Source organism: Nycticebus coucang, chromosome 8, assembly GCF_027406575.1.
Source record: "Nycticebus coucang isolate mNycCou1 chromosome 8, mNycCou1.pri, whole genome shotgun sequence".
NCBI classification, from domain to species: Eukaryota; Metazoa; Chordata; class Mammalia; order Primates; family Lorisidae; genus Nycticebus; species Nycticebus coucang.
Window position 1 is genome coordinate 126,971,198 of NC_069787.1, and position 18,953 is coordinate 126,990,150.

An 18,953-nucleotide genomic window follows, 5' to 3' on the forward strand; every position below is an offset into this window, starting at 1 on the left:
ACATTTATTTCCCTTGGATCTCATGAAAAGGATATATAAGGCAGATTCTTTTTCTAAGTCTGCCCTCAGAGAGCTGACTTTGTATACCACATGCAAATATAATAGTTGTGAGTTCATATGACTTACACTGCCGCAGTAAGCAACACTGGCCATTAGAACTCCAAAAAGCTGCCAAACTGGCCAAAGTCTTATTTGTAGGCCAAAGAAATATCTAAAGGACAAAGGCTACAAAGGGGTGGGGGTGGGGGGCAGCATTTAGGCAGATCATCCAGATTTATTATGTCTTTGCCTGACATACAGTTACAAAATTTTAAATCTAGGCAAAAGGGGTTAAGAAATTTCTAAAAAATTTCAAAGCAGTGAATCTTTAAAAAACCCCAGAATATTATTTCTATCTAAAAGAAACATGTTTTAGGGGCAGTGCCTGTGGCTCAGTGAGTAGGGCCCTAGCCCCATGTATCAAGGGTGGCGGGTTCGATCCTGGCCCCAGCCAAACTGCAACAAAAAATAGCCGAGTGTTGTGGTGGGTGCCTGTAGTCCCAGCTACTCGGGAGGCTGAGGCAAGAGAATCACCTAAGCCCAAGAGCTGGAGGTTGCCATGAGCTGTGACACCACAGCACTTTACTGGGGATGACAAAGTGAGACTCTGTTTCTAAAAATAAAAAAGTAAATAAATAAATAAAACATGTTTTTGTATTTAACATGAGAGAGCATGGCCCAGGCATGTGTCCCAGCTACTTGGGAGGCTGAAGGAAGAGAACTGCTTAAGCCCAAGAGTTTGAGGTTGCTATGAGCTGTGACAACCCGGCACTCTACTGAGGGCGACATAGTAAGACTCTGTCTCCAAAAAAAGAAAAAAAGAAAGGAAAAAAGGAGGGAAGGCAGGGGAGGGGAGGGAGAGAAGAAAAATTTACCAGGCTGGGCAACACAGCAAGACCCTGCCTCTACACAAATATTTTCAAAATTTAGCTGGGTATGGTAGCACATGCCTATAGCCCCAGCTACTGGGAAGGCAGAAGTGACAGGACAGCTTGAGCCCAGGAGTTTGAAGTTGCAGTGAGTTATAAATGTCCACTGCACTCCTTCCTGGAAAACAGAGAGCCTGTGTAAAAAAAAGAAAAGAAAAAAGGGAAAGGAAAGGAAAGTGAAAGGAAAGGAGAAAGAAAAAAATTAAATAGGCATGAGAGATTTTTGTGCAGTGAATAGACTATGATAATGGCTGCACAACTTTGAAAATGTACTAAATAACGCTGTTTTGTACACTTAAAATCTGAACTTTTTTGTGAACTTTATGACAGGCAAATTATCTCAATAAAGTTGTTTTAAAATGTTATGTATATACATAGGGCTTAATATTATAATACTACTTAGATCCTGCTGGAAAACATTCACTCACTCACTCAAATGGTTATTAATCATCTATTTGTCAAGCACCGGGAATATGAAGATAGACCAGACATAGCACATCTATGCCTTTGTGGAGACAGCATTCTTACAACATAGAAACATAATTTAATAAAATAGTAAAGGAAGGTCCAACCAACACCTAGCAAATATTTGGTGCCAACCCCCCACAAAACCATTCTAAACATGCTACCTGATTTTACTTATTTAATAAATGTGCTACAACAAACAAGGTGCTCTGACAGTATGGAAGTTAAGTACTAAAGACTACATAACAAGCTCACTTTTCAAGACTGACGATTTTAGAGACAGGCATTCCAGGTAGAAAATACAACACATACAAAAAGAGAGAACTATAAAAGATTCCTCATGCAGAGTTTGCTGAAGAATGTCTGAAGCCAGAAATGACCCGTAGGCAAAGAGCCAAATCAATCATGTCACAAAAAACTAGGTGAGTTTGGAAAAAAGTTTTTGGAAAAAAGTTGAGTTACTAGGTGTTTTCAATCCAAATGATCGCCACAACCCAAACATACTTGGTAAGTACAATCTAATTAATATGGTAAGCCAAAAGCTAAAAATACTATAATTGCAAAAGTAGGTTTACCCATTCCTTTTCTATTTCTCTCTCCTTCCATCTCTACTTATTGATTTCTCCAGCAGCAGCCATCATGCCTTTGTCGAACAGTATATATGCTGGCATGTGGCATACAATTAGTAAATAAATCTTGAGTTTTAAATTTATGTCAATAACAGGGAAACTTAAAATATCAAATAGTGAAAATGCTTACCCCAAGTGGGCCAATAATTAATACCTACTAGGGGTAAAAAATCTTATCCTAATGCTTCATTTAGAAAAGTTCACTTAAGGAATAAGTTCTAATTTTCAATCTGTAGATTTAATTCTCAGAGATAGTACTTATTAACAGTATCAAAGTTCTAAAGTTATGCTGGTTATGGGCAAAAATCTTAATATGCAGAATTAAGTTCTTATCTCTTTTTAATAAGGGAAAGATAAATGGAGACTGAGGATAAAAGAAATTTGAAAATAAATTCAGTGTAGGAGGCCCAGATTTATTCTAGGCAAGCTATTGGAGCAATTTTAAGAAATAATTCTAGTCCAGAAATGTCATACAATCATATTTAAATTATTAGCACTGAAACTTATTAGTACAGGCAGCACCTGTGGCTCAGTGGGTAGGGCGCCAGCCCCATATATGGAGGGTGGCGGGTTCAAGCCTGGCCCAGCCAAACTGCAACAAAAAATAGCCGGCCGTGATGGCGGGCACCTGTAGTCCCAGCTACCTGGGAGGCTGAGGCAAGAGAATCGCCTAAGCCCAGGAGTTGGAGGTTGCTGTGAGCTGTGTGACGTCACGGCACTCTACCGAGGGCCATAAAGTGAGACTCTGTCTCTGAAGAAAAAAAAAAAGAAACTGATTAGTACATTCATAAAAAAAAAAAAAAACTGAAAAAACAAAACAAAACTGATTAGTACACTCATAAATGTAATTTTTAAAAGTCACAAAAATGTTAGAAACTTAACAGCTGTTAATTCCAAAGAATGCAGTTACAGTACAGTTTCACTATCTCAACACTTTAATGACAGAAAAATGTATTAAATTCAAAAGTTACACATGTCTATTTTGAAAGGAGATGTATGAATACCCACAGTGTTCTATATTCACTTATCTTATACAAGAGGTTACGTATGGTAGGGAAGAAAATAAATGCATATATTTCCTCTCAAAATGGTTCACTAATATATGGTTATACTACTTTTATATGGATACCAATCTCAGCTCTATTTTTTTTTTTGTAGAGACAGAGTCTCACTGTACCGCCCTCGGTAGAGTGCCGTGGCGTCACACGGCTCACAGCAACCTCTAACTCTTGGGCTTCCGCAATTCTCTTGCCTCAGCCTCCCGAACAGCTGGGACCACAGGCGCCCGCCACAACGCCCGACTATTTTTTTGTTGCAGTTTGGCCGGGGCTGGGTTTGAACCCGCCACCCTCAGCATATGGGGCTGGCGCCCTACTCACTGAGCCACAGGCGCCGCCCTCTATTTTTAATTATTAAAATCTCAGGCAAGTTACCACTTTTATGGGCACTAATTCCCTCTTTTGTAAAGAAAATTCAATAGATCTCTTAAGTTTATGCCTCAAAAATTGTATCAATTTTATCAAATTCAAAAGACAATGTTAAAAATATTTAATTGTCATTTGTATAGGTTATCATGCAAGGTAAAGTAGTTTCTATGCCAAGAATCATAAAAAAGTCATAGCTCAAAATTGTAGACAATAAAGAGCTATTTTGTGACTCTGGTATAGCTGCTTAGTATTTTCATATCCTGCTTTTCTTGCCTTAAATTATGCTGCAATGCCAAGAAGATATAGAAATCACTGACCTTTCAACAGATCATTTTGGTAGCAGAAGTAGTTTCCAAATGAACTGTGTGTGCATGTGCATGCATGTGAGCAGCATGCTGGCAAAAAGATGAGATTTGACAGGAAAGGAAAAAAAGGTTAGACGTGACCATAGGTTTGGAAAATAATACATAAGCTCTCAGGACTGGTAAATGCTGCAAGATAAACTTTCAGAATCACAGAAAAGTGACTGAGGACAACATATAAAGAAACCAATTACACTGAAGAAAGGTGTATTTAAGTTTTATATGAGCACAAGGGAAGGTATGCTAGAATGAACGGATACAAAGGGATTGATCAAATGCTGGTAAGAATGGTCACTTCCCTTCAAACTGGGTCCTTAACAGAAGAAATAAAACTTCAGGAACTGTCTGAATAAAGGGTTAAAGAAAACTCAACTCATGGGAAAAGACACTGGGACAAATTACTGAGGAGATGAAATGAGATACAACCAAATTAAGTTGATAGAACCCAGGTTTTATAAAACTGCTTGGACCAGTCTGATTTCTCTGCTGATCTTTTTTTACTTTTTGGAGTTTTTTGGCCAGGGCCGGGTTTTCAACCCACCTCCTCTGGTATATGGGGCCAGCGCCCTACTCCTTGAGCCACAGGTGCCGCCCTTCTCTGCTGATTTTGTGTGTTCTCAAGTGAAAACTACATTTTTTTCATTTATAAAACAATATCAAATTAAAATGAAATATGAAAAACAACAAAGATTAAAAGAATGATTTCAGGCTGGGCATGGTGGCTCATGTCGTAATCCTAGCACACTGGAGGCTGAGGCAGGTGGACTGCTTGAGCTCACAAGTTCAAGACCAGCCTGAGCAAGAGAGACTCCAGGGCGACGCTCAGCCCTGAGTGGGTAAGGTGCCGGCCCCATATACCAAGGGTGGCAGGTTTGAACTCGGTCCTGGCCAAACTGCACCAAAACAAAATAGCTGGGTGTTGTGGCAGGCACCTGTAGTCCCAGCTACTTGGGAGGCTGAAGCAAGAGAAATCACCTAAGCCCAGGAGTTGGAGGTTGCTGTGAGCTGTGAAGCCACAGCACTCTACCAAGGGTGATAAAGTGAGACTCTTATCTCTAAAAGAAAAAAAGGGGGGGGGCTCGGCACCTATGGCTCAAGCGGCTAAGATGCCAGCCACGCTAGCCACGTACACCTGAGCTGGCAGGTTCAAATCCAGCCCCAGGCCCGCCAAACAACAATGAGGGCTGCAACCAATAAATAGCCGGGTGTTGTGGCAGGCGCCTGTAGTCCCAATTACTTGGGAGGCGAAGGCAGGAGAATTGCTTGAGCCCAGGAGTTGGAGGTTGCTGTGAGCTGTGATGTCACAGCACTCTACCCAGGGCGACAGCTTGAGGCTCTGTCTCAAAAAAAAAAAAAAAAGAGTGAGACTCTATCACTACTAAAAATAGAAAAATTGAGGCAAGGGGATCACTTGAGCCCAAGAGTTGGAGGTTGCTGTGAGCGATGATGTTGCCATGGCACTCTACCCAGAATGACAGCTTTGAGAGTCTATCTCAAGAAAAAAAAAAAAAGGAAGAATGCTTTCATTCTGTAAGAACATAATAATTTCAAAAATTCATGGTTTTCTTACAGAAAAAGTTTAAACAAACAGCATACAGGATTTTGTAACTGAAAAAAACAGAAATCATTTGAATCATTTCATTTTACAGAGAAAGGAACTATGGCCCAGTGACTTCCTCAAGAATACCAAGACTCAGATATCCTGGACTCAGCCCAATGTTATACTACACCACATTACTTTTCCCTCACTTTCTTCCCTCAGTATTCACCTTCAAAATAGTCCTCTGATTTTTCTTTGTGAACTTAGGTTCAATTATTTCATCTTCAACAATAAAAAAACTCTATTAAAAGTCAAACATTCAATTACTTTCCTAAAGGACTATTTAAAATTATACTCATATACTAAACAGATTTTTACGTCTATCTACACAGAAAGCCATTCATTCACCAAATTTTTACTAACCTCCTACTATACGCCAAAAACTGTCCCCAGTGTTAAGGAGATAGCAGGAAACAAAACAACAAAAATCCCTGTCTTCATGGCAGTTAAATTTTATACATAGTAGAGCAGTGATTAAGTTACTAGGAAAATATAAAGCCAGGAAGGGGGATATTTTAAAGTAAAGGCCTTAGGAAGGTGAGTGAACGAACCACGCAGGTAACTGGCAGAAAATATACAAGGTAGAGGGATTAACAAGTAAAAAAGAATCAAACATGAAAGAACACGTAAGGTTCGTCTAAAGCAGTGGTTCTCAACCCGTGGGTCGTGACCCCTTTGGGGGTTGAACGAGCCTTTCACAGGGGTCACCTAAGACCATCCTGCATATCAGATATTTATATTACAATTCATAATAGTAGCAAAATTACAGTTATGAAGTAACAACGAAAATAATTTTATGGTTCGGGGTTACCACAACATGAGGAACTGTATTAAAGGAGCGTGGCATTAGGTAGGTTGAGAACGACTGGTCTAGAGAAATGTGCAATGAGTAAGAGGAGTAGGAAATGGATGGCCAGCCACTGGAAAGATTTTGACATTTACTCTAAGAGAGACAGAAGGTCACTGGAGGATTTTGAGCAAAGGAGAGACAAAGTTCTAACCTAAAATACAGAATCATTCCAGCTCCTGTGCTGGGAGTATACCATAACTGCAGCGATCCAGGCAAGAGATAATAGCTTGGATCAGAGTAGTGCAGAGAATTATGAAATGTCAAATCTGGATTTACCTTGAAGGCTGAATCTATGAAATTTGCTAATGGACTGGACAGACTGAAACAGAAGAGACAGTAATGACTTCAAGGTCTTTGGATCAAGCAACTGAAGGATAGAAATGTCACGGAGATGGAGCAGACAAAGTAATCAGCAGGTTTTAAGGGTAGTATCACTTTTGAACATGCTAAGTTTACGATGCTGACTACGGGCGGTGCCTGTGGCTCAGTGAGTAGGGCGCTAGCCCCTGCCAGTTTTGGCAGGTTCGAGCCTGGCCCCGGCCAAACTCCAACAAAAAAAAATGGCTGCACGTGTGGCAGGAGTTTGTAGTCACAGCTACTTGTGAGGCTGAGGCAAGAGAAATCACCTAAGCCCAGTAGCTGGAGGTTGCTGTGAGCTGTGATGTCATTAACTATGTCAAATGCTGGTGACAGGTCAAATAAGATTAGGACTGGGAACCACTGGATTACTAAATATATATTTACTTTATAAAGTAGTTTAATATTGCTAATCCTCATCAGAGAATCAAGGTTCCAACATTTCCCTCCCTATGAATTCTGCTGTTTCTGTCACCATATATTCCGATCCCTAGACATAGTAAGCTTAAAATATCACTCAAGACTTGCTGTAGTAGTGCACCTAGTTACAAAAATAAAACAAAACAAAAAAACAAACCTGAGCTCTGAGATTTACAAAACATTATGGCCAGCTGAGGTGGCTCATGGCTGTAATCCTAGCACTCTGGAAGGCCAACGCAGGTGGATTGCTTGGGCTCATGAGTTTGAGACCAGACTGAGCAAAAGTGAGACCTGGTCTCTACTAAAAATAGAAAAACTGAGGCAAGAGGATCACTTGAGCGCAAGTTGCAAGTTGCTGTCAGCTATGACCCCATGACACTCTATCCAGGATGATAGCTTGATACTCTGTCTCAAAAAAAATAAAATAAAATAAAAAATAATAAAAAACATTAAAATTTCTCCAAATGAAAACAAAATCCATTTTCCAGCCTTTTCTTGGTCTCTTATGCCACACTGAGAGCAGAGTCCCGTTTCTGATGAGGTTGTGTCATTTCTAGGGTGAGCCTTTGACTAAATTTGTGTAAATTTAATAAGGGTTCCCCCCTCTCCCATTGCAGTCAATGGAGTAGACTAAGTTTTAACATATGCATTCTCAACTTAATCACTTCTGTAAGATGAACTTAAAAAACGTCAAATATTAAAAAATGTCAAATATTAAAAAATCAAAACTCATAATACCCATGTATAATAAATATTATCTTATTTGTCTTATTTTTAAATGAAACAAACATTTTAAAGTGTTATAAATACTTCTAAAAATCTCACTGCATATGAAACCTTCCAGTCCCCTTGTCCTTTTTCTGCCTCAAAGCAATGATTTTCCTGAATTTGAATAGTTTAATTCTCATGAATGTTTTGGTCTTTTTAGTGCCTGTCAGCATATCTACAATAGTTTTACACATATATCCTTAACATGTTTTACATGAATTGTAGCATGCCATACATATTCTTAAGAAAAAAAATACTTCTTCAGAACAGTTTCTGGTTCATAGTATAGTAAAACATATACTCATCTATACTTTCTGCCTCCACACATACAAAACCTTTCTCTACTAACATCCTGGTACATTTGTTACAGTTGATGAACCTGCACTGACACATTATCATCACCCAACGGCCATCAGGGTTTTCACTTTTGGTGGTGTACATTCTGTGGGTTTTGACAAATGTATAAGGACATACATCCACCATTATAATATCAAACAATATTTTCACTGCCCTATAAACCACTGATCTTCTTATCTCCATTGTTTTGCCTTTTAAAGAATATTATATTGGAATTATACAGTATGCAACCTTTTCAGATTGGCTTCTTTCACTCAGCAATATAAATTTAACACATTAACTGCCACATGAGTTGTATTTAACTCATGCTAGTTTTTTTTTTCTTTTGTAATTTTATTTTTATTTATTTATTTATTTAATTTTTTTTTTTTTTTTATTGTTGGGGATTCATTGAGGGTACAATAAGCCAGGTTACACTGATTGCAATTGTTAGGTAAAGTCCCTCTTGCAATCATGTCTTGCCCCCATAAAGTGTGACACACACCAAGGCCCCACCCACTTCCCTCCTTCCCTCTTTCTGTCCCCCCCCCATAACCATAATTGTCATTAATTGTCCTCATATCAAAATTGAGTACATAGGATTCATGCTTCTCCATTCTTGTGATGCTTTACTAAGAATAATGTCTTCGACGTCCATCCAGGTTAATACGAAGGATGTAAAGTCTCCATTTTTTTTAATGGCTGAATAGTATTCCATGGTATACATATACCACAGCTTGTTAATCCATTCCTGGGTTGGTGGGCATTTAGGCTGTTTCCACATTTTGGCGATTGTAAATTGAGCTGCAATAAACAGTCTAGTACAAGTGTCCTTATGATAAAAGGATTTTTTTCCTTCTGGGTAGATGCCCAGTAATGGGATTGCAGGATCAAATGGGAGGTCTAGATTGAGTGCTTTGAGGTTTCTCCATACTTCCTTCCAGAAAGGTTGTACTAGTTTGCAGTCCCACCAGCAGTGTAAAAGTGTTCCCTTCTCTCCACATCCACGCCAGCATTTGCAGTTTTGAGATTTTGTGATGTGGGCAATTCTCACTGGGGTTAGATGATATCTCAGGGTTGTTTTGATTTGCATGTCTCTAATATATAGAGATGATGAACATTTTTTCATGTGTTTGTTAGCCATTCGTCTGTCGTCTTTAGAGAAAGTTCTATTCATGTCTCTTGCCCATTGATATAAGGGATTGTTGGCTTTTTTCATGTGGATTAATTTGAGTTCTCTAGAGATCCTAGTTATCAAGCTTTTGTCTGATTGAAAATATGCAAATATCCTTTCCCATTGTGTAGGTTGTCTCTTTGCTTTGGTTATTGTCTCCTTAGCTGTACAGAAGCTTTTCAGTTTAATGAAGTCCCATTTGTTTATTTTTGTTGTTGTTGCAATTGCCATCGCAGTCTTCTTCATGAAGTCTTTCCCCAGGCCAATATCTTCCAGAGGAGGTCAAACTCTCCCTCTTTGCTGACGACATGATCTTATACTTAAAGAACCCCAAAGACTCAACCACAATACTCCTAGAAGTCATCAAAAAATACAGCAATGTTTCAGGATATAAAATCAACGTCCACAAGTCAGTAGCCTTTGTGTACACCAATAACAGTCAAGATGAGAAGCTAATTAAGGACACAACTCCCTTCACCATAGTTTCAAAGAAAATGAAATACCTAGGAATATACCTAACGAAGGAGGTGAAGGACCTCTATAAAGAAAACTATGAAATCCTCAGAAAGCAAATAGCAGAGGATATTAACAAATGGAAGAACATACCATGCTCATGGATGGGAAGAATCAACATTGTTAAAATGTCTATACTTCCCAAAGCAATCTACCTATTCAATGCCATTCCTATCAAAATACCAACATCGTACTTTCAAGATTTGGAAAAAATGATTCTGCATTTTGTATGGAACCGGAAAAAACCCCGTATAGCTAAGGCAGTTCTCTGTAACAAAAATAAAGCTGGGGGCATCAGCATACCAGATTTTAGTCTGTACTACAAAGCCATAGTGCTCAAGACAGCATGGTAGTGGCACAAAAACAGAGACATAGACACTTGGAATCGAATTGAAAACCAAGAAATGAAACTAACATTTTACAACCACCTAATCTTTGATAAACCAAACAAGAACATACCTTGGGGGAAAGACTCCCTATTCAATAAACGGTGTTGGGAGAACTGGATGTCTACATGTAAAAGACTGAAACTGGACCCACACCTTTCCCCACTCACAAAAATTGATTCAAGATGGATAAAGGACTTAAATTTAAGGCATGAAACAATAAAAATCCTCCAAGAAAGCATAGGAAAAACACTGGAAGATATTGGCCTCATGCTAGTTTTAAACCCAGGATATCAGGAAGCATATAAACTCACATCTCTTGACCTTACATGTTATGTGATGGGTTGTCTCCCAGGCAAAAACCCTGCATGCAGTTGGTTCATGAAAATCTTACTTGTTGATATTCATATTGTTATGATTAATATTGAAAATTTAATTCTAAAAATGTGGATTAGATAAACAGAACTCAACAGATCTCATTTTTTCCTATTTATGTTTGACTTAAAATTACACTTAAGTCTGACAAGTTAAGAAAAGCACTTTACCCTTATGAACTATTTTTCAAGTTTCCACATTACTTCTTACGTTACTAATTTTAAGCTTCATATTACTTTTTTATTGATGTGCATTCTAGGCTCATTTTGTTTTCAAAGTTTTCATTTTATTTTCGTAATAAAACATTGTGCCAAGGGAGAAATTCTTTCTTCTACTGTGTCAGTCAATGGTTTAAGGTTCTTCCATGTCTTCTCATGACTTGAGAGCTCATTTCTTCTTAGCACAGAGTAATATGCTATTGCCTGGATGTACCACAGTGTACCCACTCACCTACTGAAGGATAGGTTGATTTCAAGTTTGGGCAATTATAATTAAAGCTGCTCTGTGTGGATGTAAGTTTTCAACTCATTTGGGTAATTACCAATGAGTACGAATGCTAGGGATAAAATAGTTAAGTTCCAATTTATTGTTTTTGTTCTTTGAGATAGGGTCTCACTGTCACCAGGGTACAGTACAGTGGCATGATCATAGCTCACCATAACCGCAAACTCCTAGGCTCAAGCAATGCTGCCACCTTGGCCTCCTACAGTACTACAGGCATACACCACACCATGCCTGGCTAACTTTTTAATTTCCTTATAGAGTTGGGGGAGGGGGTTCTCACTATGTTGCCAGGCTGTTCTTGAACTCCTAGCTTCAAGTAATCCTCCCATTGAGGACACCTAAAGCATTGGGATTACAGGCATAAACCACTGTAGCCTATTTTGGGTTTTTAAGAAACTGCCAAACTGTCTTCCAAAGTGGGTGAGAATTTCTATTGCTCCACATCCTCACCAGCATTTGGTGTTTTGCTAATAGTAAAATATATATAACAATTATCCTATTTTAAAATTTAAAAAAATAGTAGTAAGAAAAAAAATAATGTAAACTTTACCATCTTAACTGTTTTAACTGTACAATCCAGTAATATTAAGAACGTTCACACTGTTGTGCATCCAATCTCCCAAAACTTGTTTCACCTTGCCAAACTGAAACTTTATACCCATTAAACAAATCCCCTTCTCCCAGCCCCTGGAAACAATCATTCTGTTTTCTGTATCTATCCATTTGACCATTCTAGATATCTTATAAAAGTGTAATGATGGAGTACTTGGTCTTTTCACTTAGCATAATGCTTCAGGCTCATAACAAGTATCAGAATTTCCTGGGCAGTGCCTGTGGCTCAGTGGGTAGGGCACCAGCCCCATATACTGAGGGTGGCAGGTTCGAACCCAGCCCCGGCCAAAGTGCAACAAAAAGTAGCCAGTGTTGTGGCAGGCGCTTATAGTCCCAGCTACTCAGGGGGCTGAGACAAGAGAATCACCTAAGCCCAGGAGTTGGAGGTTGTTGTGAGCTGTGACACCACAGCACTCTACTGAGGGATAAAGTGAGACTCTATTTCTAAAAAAAAAAAAAAAAAGAAAAGAAAAGAATTTCCTAAGTCTATGTAATATTCCTTGTGTGTACATGCACATTTTGTTTATCCATTCATCTGTCAAAAGACCTTATGTATCCATCTTTTGGATATCGTGCACAAAGCTGCTATAACATGTGTGTACAGGGTGGCACCGTGGCTCAAAGGGGTAGGGTGCCGGCCCCACATGCTGGAGGTGGCAGGTTCAAACCCAGCCCTGGCCAAAAACTGCAAAAAAAAAAAAAAAAAAAAAAAAAAAGGTGTGTACAAATATTTCATTCCCACTTTTTTTTTTTTTTGAGACAGAGTCTCACTTTGTCACCCTGGGTAGAGCTCCATGGCGTCACAGCTCACAGCAACCTCCAACTCTTGGGCTTAGGCGATTCTCTTGCCTCAGCCTCCCAAGTAGCTGGGACTACAGGCGCTGCCACAACGCCCAGCTATTTTTGTTGCATTGTCACTGCTGTTTTAGTTGGCCGGGGCTGGGTTTGAACCCACCACTCTCAGTATATGGGGCTGGCGCCCTACCCATTGAGTCACAGGCGCCGCCCCTCATTCCCACTTTCAATTCATTTAGGTATATATCTAGTATTGCAATTGCTGGATCACATGATAATTCTATTTTTAACTTTTTGAGGAACTACTATATTGTTTTTCATAGCAGCTGCACTATTTCATTATCTCCAACAGGGCACAAGGGTTCCAAATTCTCTACATCTTCATTGTCATTTGCTACCTTTTGTTTTTCTTGTTTTTATAGTAAGTAGTCAATCTAATGGATGGGAGGTAGATCTAATTGTGGTTTTGATCTGCATCAGTAATAACTACTGATGGTGTGTTTCTGGCTGTTTGTATATCCTCCTCAGAGAAACATCTGGTCAAGTCCTTTGCCCTATTTATTTATTTAGAGACAGAGTTTTACTTTGTCACCCTCAGTAGAGTGCTGTGATTTCATAACTCACAGCAACCTCAAATTCTTGTGCTTAAGCTATCCTCTTGACTCAGCCTCCCAAGCTATCCTCTTGTCTCAGCCTCCCAAGTATCTGGGACTACAGGACTATGCCTGGCTATTTTTGAAGACCGTGTCTCACACTTGCTCAGGCTGGTCTCCCAATTCCTGAGCTCAGGCCATCCACCTGCCTTACAGCACTAGGATTACAGGTGTGAGCCACCATGGCTGGCTTCCTTTACCCATTTTAAAGAGCTGTTAGATTTTTTTGTTGAGTTTTAGTTCTTTATATCTTCCAGATATTAACCCCTTATCACATAGATCATTTGTAAATATTTTCTCTCATTCCAGTGAAAAAGGCTGCTTTTCACTGTTGATTGCTTCCTTTGCGGCATAGCTTTTCTTTGTTTTTCTTTTTTTTTATATTTATTTATTTTTATTAAACCATAGCTGTGTACATTAGTATGATCGTGGGGCACCATACACTTGGTATAGTCCCACTTTTCTGTTATAGCATGCTTTTAGTGTCATATCTAAGAAATCATTGCCAAGACCAAGTTTATGAAACTTTCCCTGTTTCCCTCCAGTTTTATAATCACACATCTTATGTTTAAATCTTTTATCCATTCTGAGTTAATTTTTGGAAGGGTCCAATTTTGTTCTTTTGCACATGAATACCTAGTTTTCCTAGGATTGTTTGTGAAAGAAAGTACACTATCCTTTCTCCAACCTGTAGTCTTGGCATCTTTGTCAAAGATCAATTTGCCCACATATGCAGTAATTTACTTTGAGCTTTCTGTTCTTCACTGCTGATCTGTATCATCTGTCTTTATGCCAGTACCATGCTGATTTGATTACAGAAGCTTGGTAATTTTTTTGAGACAGAGCCTCAAGCTGTCGCCCTGGGTAGAGTGCCATGGCATCACAGCAACCTCCAACTTCTGGGCTCAAGCGATTCTCCTGCCTCTGCCTCCCAAGTAGCTGGGACTACAGGCGCCTGCCACAATGCCCGGCTATTTTCTGGTTGCAGCCGTCATTGTTGTTTGGCGGGCCCCAGCTGGATTCGAACCCGCCAGCTCAGGTGTATGTGGCTGGCGCCTTAGCCGCTTGAGCCACAGGTGACGAGCCTGCTTTGTAATGTATTTTGCAGTTATGACGTATAAGGCTGGAGAGCCTTGTTCTTTTTGGGGGGTATGTTCTGTGCTGCTTTTTAATTCTACTAAATGACTGATAGCTTTATGACAGAGTTTATTTTATTTAAAAAAAAAACATCTGTCAAAGCTGGACATGGTGGCTCATGCCTATAATACTAGCATTCTAGGAGCCCGAGGCAGGTGGATTGCCCTGAGCTCAGAGGTTCAAGACCAGCCTGAGCCAGAGCCAGAGAGAGACTCCATTTTTACCCAAAAAAGCCAGGCATTGAGGTGGGCACCTGTAGTCCCAGCTACTTGGGAGACTGAGGCAAGAGAATCACTTAAGCCTAAGAGTTGGAGGTTGCTGTGAGCTATGATGTCACGAAACTCTACCAAGGGCCACAAAGTAAGACTTTGTCTCAATGAAAATAAATAAATAAAAAAAACCTGTCAAATCAGTACCCCATGAAATGTTTAGAAACAGAAGTAACTTTAGAAAGTGAATGTGCATATGCTGCTGTTTTTAAGTTATGTTTGTTAGCTGAATAAAAACAAATAGTAGTTAAAAATGTTTCAAACGATAGAAAAACACATTTGGGTAAATTATGACATGATTTTTTGCATATTCATACAATAAAAATTTGTTATATATTTGCACCAATTGCAAATGCAAAGTTAACAATGAAATCAGAAAATTGAAAGGTTAAAAGAGGCCTCAAATACATTTACTATTATAAAATTTTGGATAAAGGGGCTGAGATTAGGGGAACAAAACCCAACATATATACCAGTCTTTTTAAAAATCTTTTTAATGACTTCTAATTTTAATTATTTTCTAAAACCATTAAGACCCTTACTGTAGATTACGTATTATCTCATATCTAGCTTTGGGGTGGGTAGTTTTGTTAACTAGCAACATCAATGAGTTCAGTTTCTGAGACTAGTCATTTAATAAATTACTTGGATCCTTGTGTTTCTGTAAGTTTATACTTCCTGCCCAATCTGTATGCTTTAACAAAGATGTTCTTGTTAACTACTAGATTGGAAAGAAAAGCTTCTGACTCAATTAACAGGTAAATCTAAAAGTTGTGCCATTCTTCTAAATGTTATGTACGTATAATACTTGGTCATTATTCTATATACATTCAACAATGCTGTTTTTCAAGTTTACCTTTTTTTTTTACCTTCCTCTGTAGAATCAAAAACACCACTTGTAGGACTCTCAAGGGAAACGTTTCTTAATTCCATCCCTCTGTCCTTAACATGTGTGCACCAATGTACCATCGCCATTGTGACAGAAAGCTTTAAGAGATTGTTGTATTTGCAAATTTCTTCCAACTTCCTGTTACCACTTATTCAGTGAACCAAATCTGGTTGTCAAAAGGAGCCAGAATAACATAAAGTCCAACACTCTTCAGACCCTGTATACAGGGAGTATCATATATTGCTCTGTGGTGCTTGCAAATAGATAGGATTCCTCATGTTAATCCAACTGAATCATTAAATTGTAGTATTTCAACTTTAATTTCTCTGTTTTCTTCCTGGAAAAACTTGGTGTTAATTTTCTTGCAGATGATTTGTGTCCAAATATAATCTTTCACAGGTAGGCAGGGCCTTATGTGCTCCAAAATAAACTCCATCCACTCTTTTTAACCGACCCACAGGTTTCTACCTGTAACTCTTGAAATACGGAGGTTGTCTCTTTCATATAACCATTTCGCTCTTATACATTTGCTCATGTTTTAGTCTGTCAAGCACACTTGACTTCAACATAAATCTTTCCTTCTGTAACCATTCATAAAGTATCAATTAATAAAAGTTTGATTAAAAGCTCTATGATTGGGCGGCGCCTGTGGCTCAGTGAGCAGGGCGCCGGCCCCATATACCGAGGGTGGCGGGTTCAAACCCAGCCCTGGCCAAACTGCAACAACAAAAAAAAAGCCGGGCATTGTGGCAGGCGCCTGTAGTCCCAGCTACTCGGGAGGCTGAGGCAGGAGAATCACCTAAGCCCAGGAGTTGGAGGTTGCTGTGAGCTGTGTGACGCCACAGCACTCTACCCAGGGCAATAAAGTGAAACTCTGTCTCTACAAAAAAAAAAAAAAAAAAGGTCTATGATTTCCTCAACATAAAGTACAGCATTTTTGAACCATTTTTGCAACAGCATGTTTTAATCGACTCTGCCTTTTTGACAAAAACATAATATTTTCAAAAAGTAAATTCCATTTTATAGCCTCACAGCATGTCTTTACTACTGCCAACTAAGATTCGGGATGTAGACAGCATATCAGAAGCAGTTCGGGTCTATTTTTCCGAAGACCAGAGGGTTTCAATAACTTCCTGAAGCCTTCCTTCCTTTTCCAGCTTCTTACCCTCCGGCAGGCGCAGGTGCACTGCAGCTCTGGTGTCCACCTCCATCCTGACGATGTGCCCGTCAGCCCCCTTTGCACCACCATGGTTCCTGTTTGAGTGTTCCTGCCTATCCCCATGCTGTTCCTCCAGTCTTGTTCTTTCTTAAGATTTATTTTGTCTATTCATCAGAGTCCTTTGTGGTGCACCTCATGAATTTTAGGACTATTTTCTATTTCTTTTTTTCCGAGATAGGGTCTCACTCTGGAGTGCAGTGGCCTAATCATAGGTCACTGCACTCTTAATTCCTGGGTTCAAGCCGTACTCCCACCTCAGCCTCCCAGGTACCTGGACTAGAGAGTGTACCACCACATATAGCTAGTTTTCAAAAATACTCTGTAGATACGAGGTCTTGCTATCGCTGTTCTCTGACTCCTGGCCTCAGGTGATCCTCTCACTTTACCTCCCATAGTGCTGGATTTGAAAAGAAATGGCAAGGTAAAGGGAGGACTAGGTGTTTCCAGGAAGGCAAAAGCAATGACTAAAACAAAAAGCAGAACTGAATGTTACACGTGAGATGGGTTCACTTGCCTGAAGTGGAAAAGGAGTCACAGATGGGCTCGGCGTCTGTAGCTCAGTGGCTAGGGCACCGGCCACATACAACGGAGCTGACAGGTTCGAACCTGGCTCAGGCCTGCCAAACAACAATGACAACATAACCGGGCGTTGTGGTGGGCGCCTGTAGTCCCAGCAACTTGGGAGGCTGAAGCAAGAGAATCGCTTAAGCCTAAGAGTTTGAGGTTGTTGTGAGCTGTGATGCCACAGCAATTTACTGAGGGCGACATAGTGAGACACTGTCTCAAAAAAAAAAATCACAGATGAAGTTTATATGGATGAGGGAGTTATAAATTTAAAAGAATTTGATCAAGTAATTTCATGTTTATCTTCACTAGCATTTATGCAGCAAACACTCAAATATCTAACTGAACTGAAAGCCTGAAATGCCCAGCTTATTAAAAGAAAGGCTGAACACCCTGTAGAGATAATAGAAAATTGCTTAAGGTTTGTGAATCAAAAAGTGAAAATAGCAATCATGGTCTGGGAAGTTTACTGAAGTAACTGTATTTTAGTAGTTCTCGTCTGGGATGATTCTGCCACTCAGGGGACATTTGGCAATTTCTGGAGACTATTCTAGCTGTCACAACAGGGGATGAGTGGGGAATGTGCTACTGACCTCTAGTACGTGGAAGCCACGGACACTGCCAAACATCCTACACTGCACAGGACAGTCCCCACCTCCAAAAACCTACCTGGCCCCAAAGGTCAACATTGTCAAGGTTGAAAACTTTGCTGTATTCTAATATGAGTTATTCTCAAGAGAACCGAATTTAAATTGAAACATGTTTGAAAAAAATGTAAACAAGAAAAAGGACATATTCTAAAAAATAGTGAGAATATTAAAGATTTTATTTTCCTGTTTTTCTAAAAAATTACCATAGACTACTTCTAACAATCAAGAGAAAAAATAACCCTAACTTCAAAATTCTGATTTAGTTACCAATTATAAACAGAATATGCTACAGTTCCTATTTTTTTTTTAATTTCATTTAGTTCTCTCAAATTTTACTTAATTGCTGACTATATGCCAGGCCTATGATGAGAATTAAGAATATAGTGGTGTACAAAACAGACAAGGTCCTTAATATTCAAGGAGCTTATACCTGATGGGAAAACCTAACATTGAGTAAATACATAAATTATTATCAGTGATCTTAAAGAAAACAACAGGAATTGCTGTTGAACAATTAAATTGTTCAGGGATGGCCTCTGGGACTAAATGACATTGAAGCTGAGATTCAAAGGCTGATTCTCAAATAACCATGCAGGTGAAGGGAAGGTAACAGAGATAAGAGGCCTAAAGAAGGCATTCTGAGATCAGCATGTGTGAAGGGCCTGGAGGGCCACTGATGGGTTAAGAGTGTTCCAATTAAAAGATGATGAAAGAGAATACAGTAACTAAGGTAGATACTGAAGTGAGAGATAGCAATAGATAGAAAGTAAATCTGGCAAGATCTGGAAGGTCTCAGTAAGGAGTGTGAAAGCTACATGTGGTGGGAAGCTGCTGGAGTACAGAAGAAGCATGATTTGGTTTGCTTTGTTTTTCGAAAAAAACCACACTGATTATTAGGAGCAACAGCAGAAAAAAGGCAATTACTTTGGAGATGAGACAATAATTTGCCCTAGATTATAAGAGTAGAAAGTTAACATTAAAAGAATGGAAGTGAAATTATCAAAAGATGGTCTTTATCATGGGATACTCCC

At 39.2% G+C, this 18,953-nt stretch overlaps 1 protein-coding gene and 1 pseudogene across 2 annotated transcripts in view; both read right to left on the minus strand.

The window, feature by feature from the left end:
* KPNA4 (karyopherin subunit alpha 4) overlaps positions 1–18,953 on the minus strand; it is an 88,474-nt gene that overhangs the window by 38,398 nt on the left and 31,123 nt on the right. The gene's annotated exons all lie outside the window — the stretch shown is intronic.
* LOC128591909 (26S proteasome non-ATPase regulatory subunit 12-like) lies at positions 15,139–17,309 on the minus strand (annotated as a pseudogene).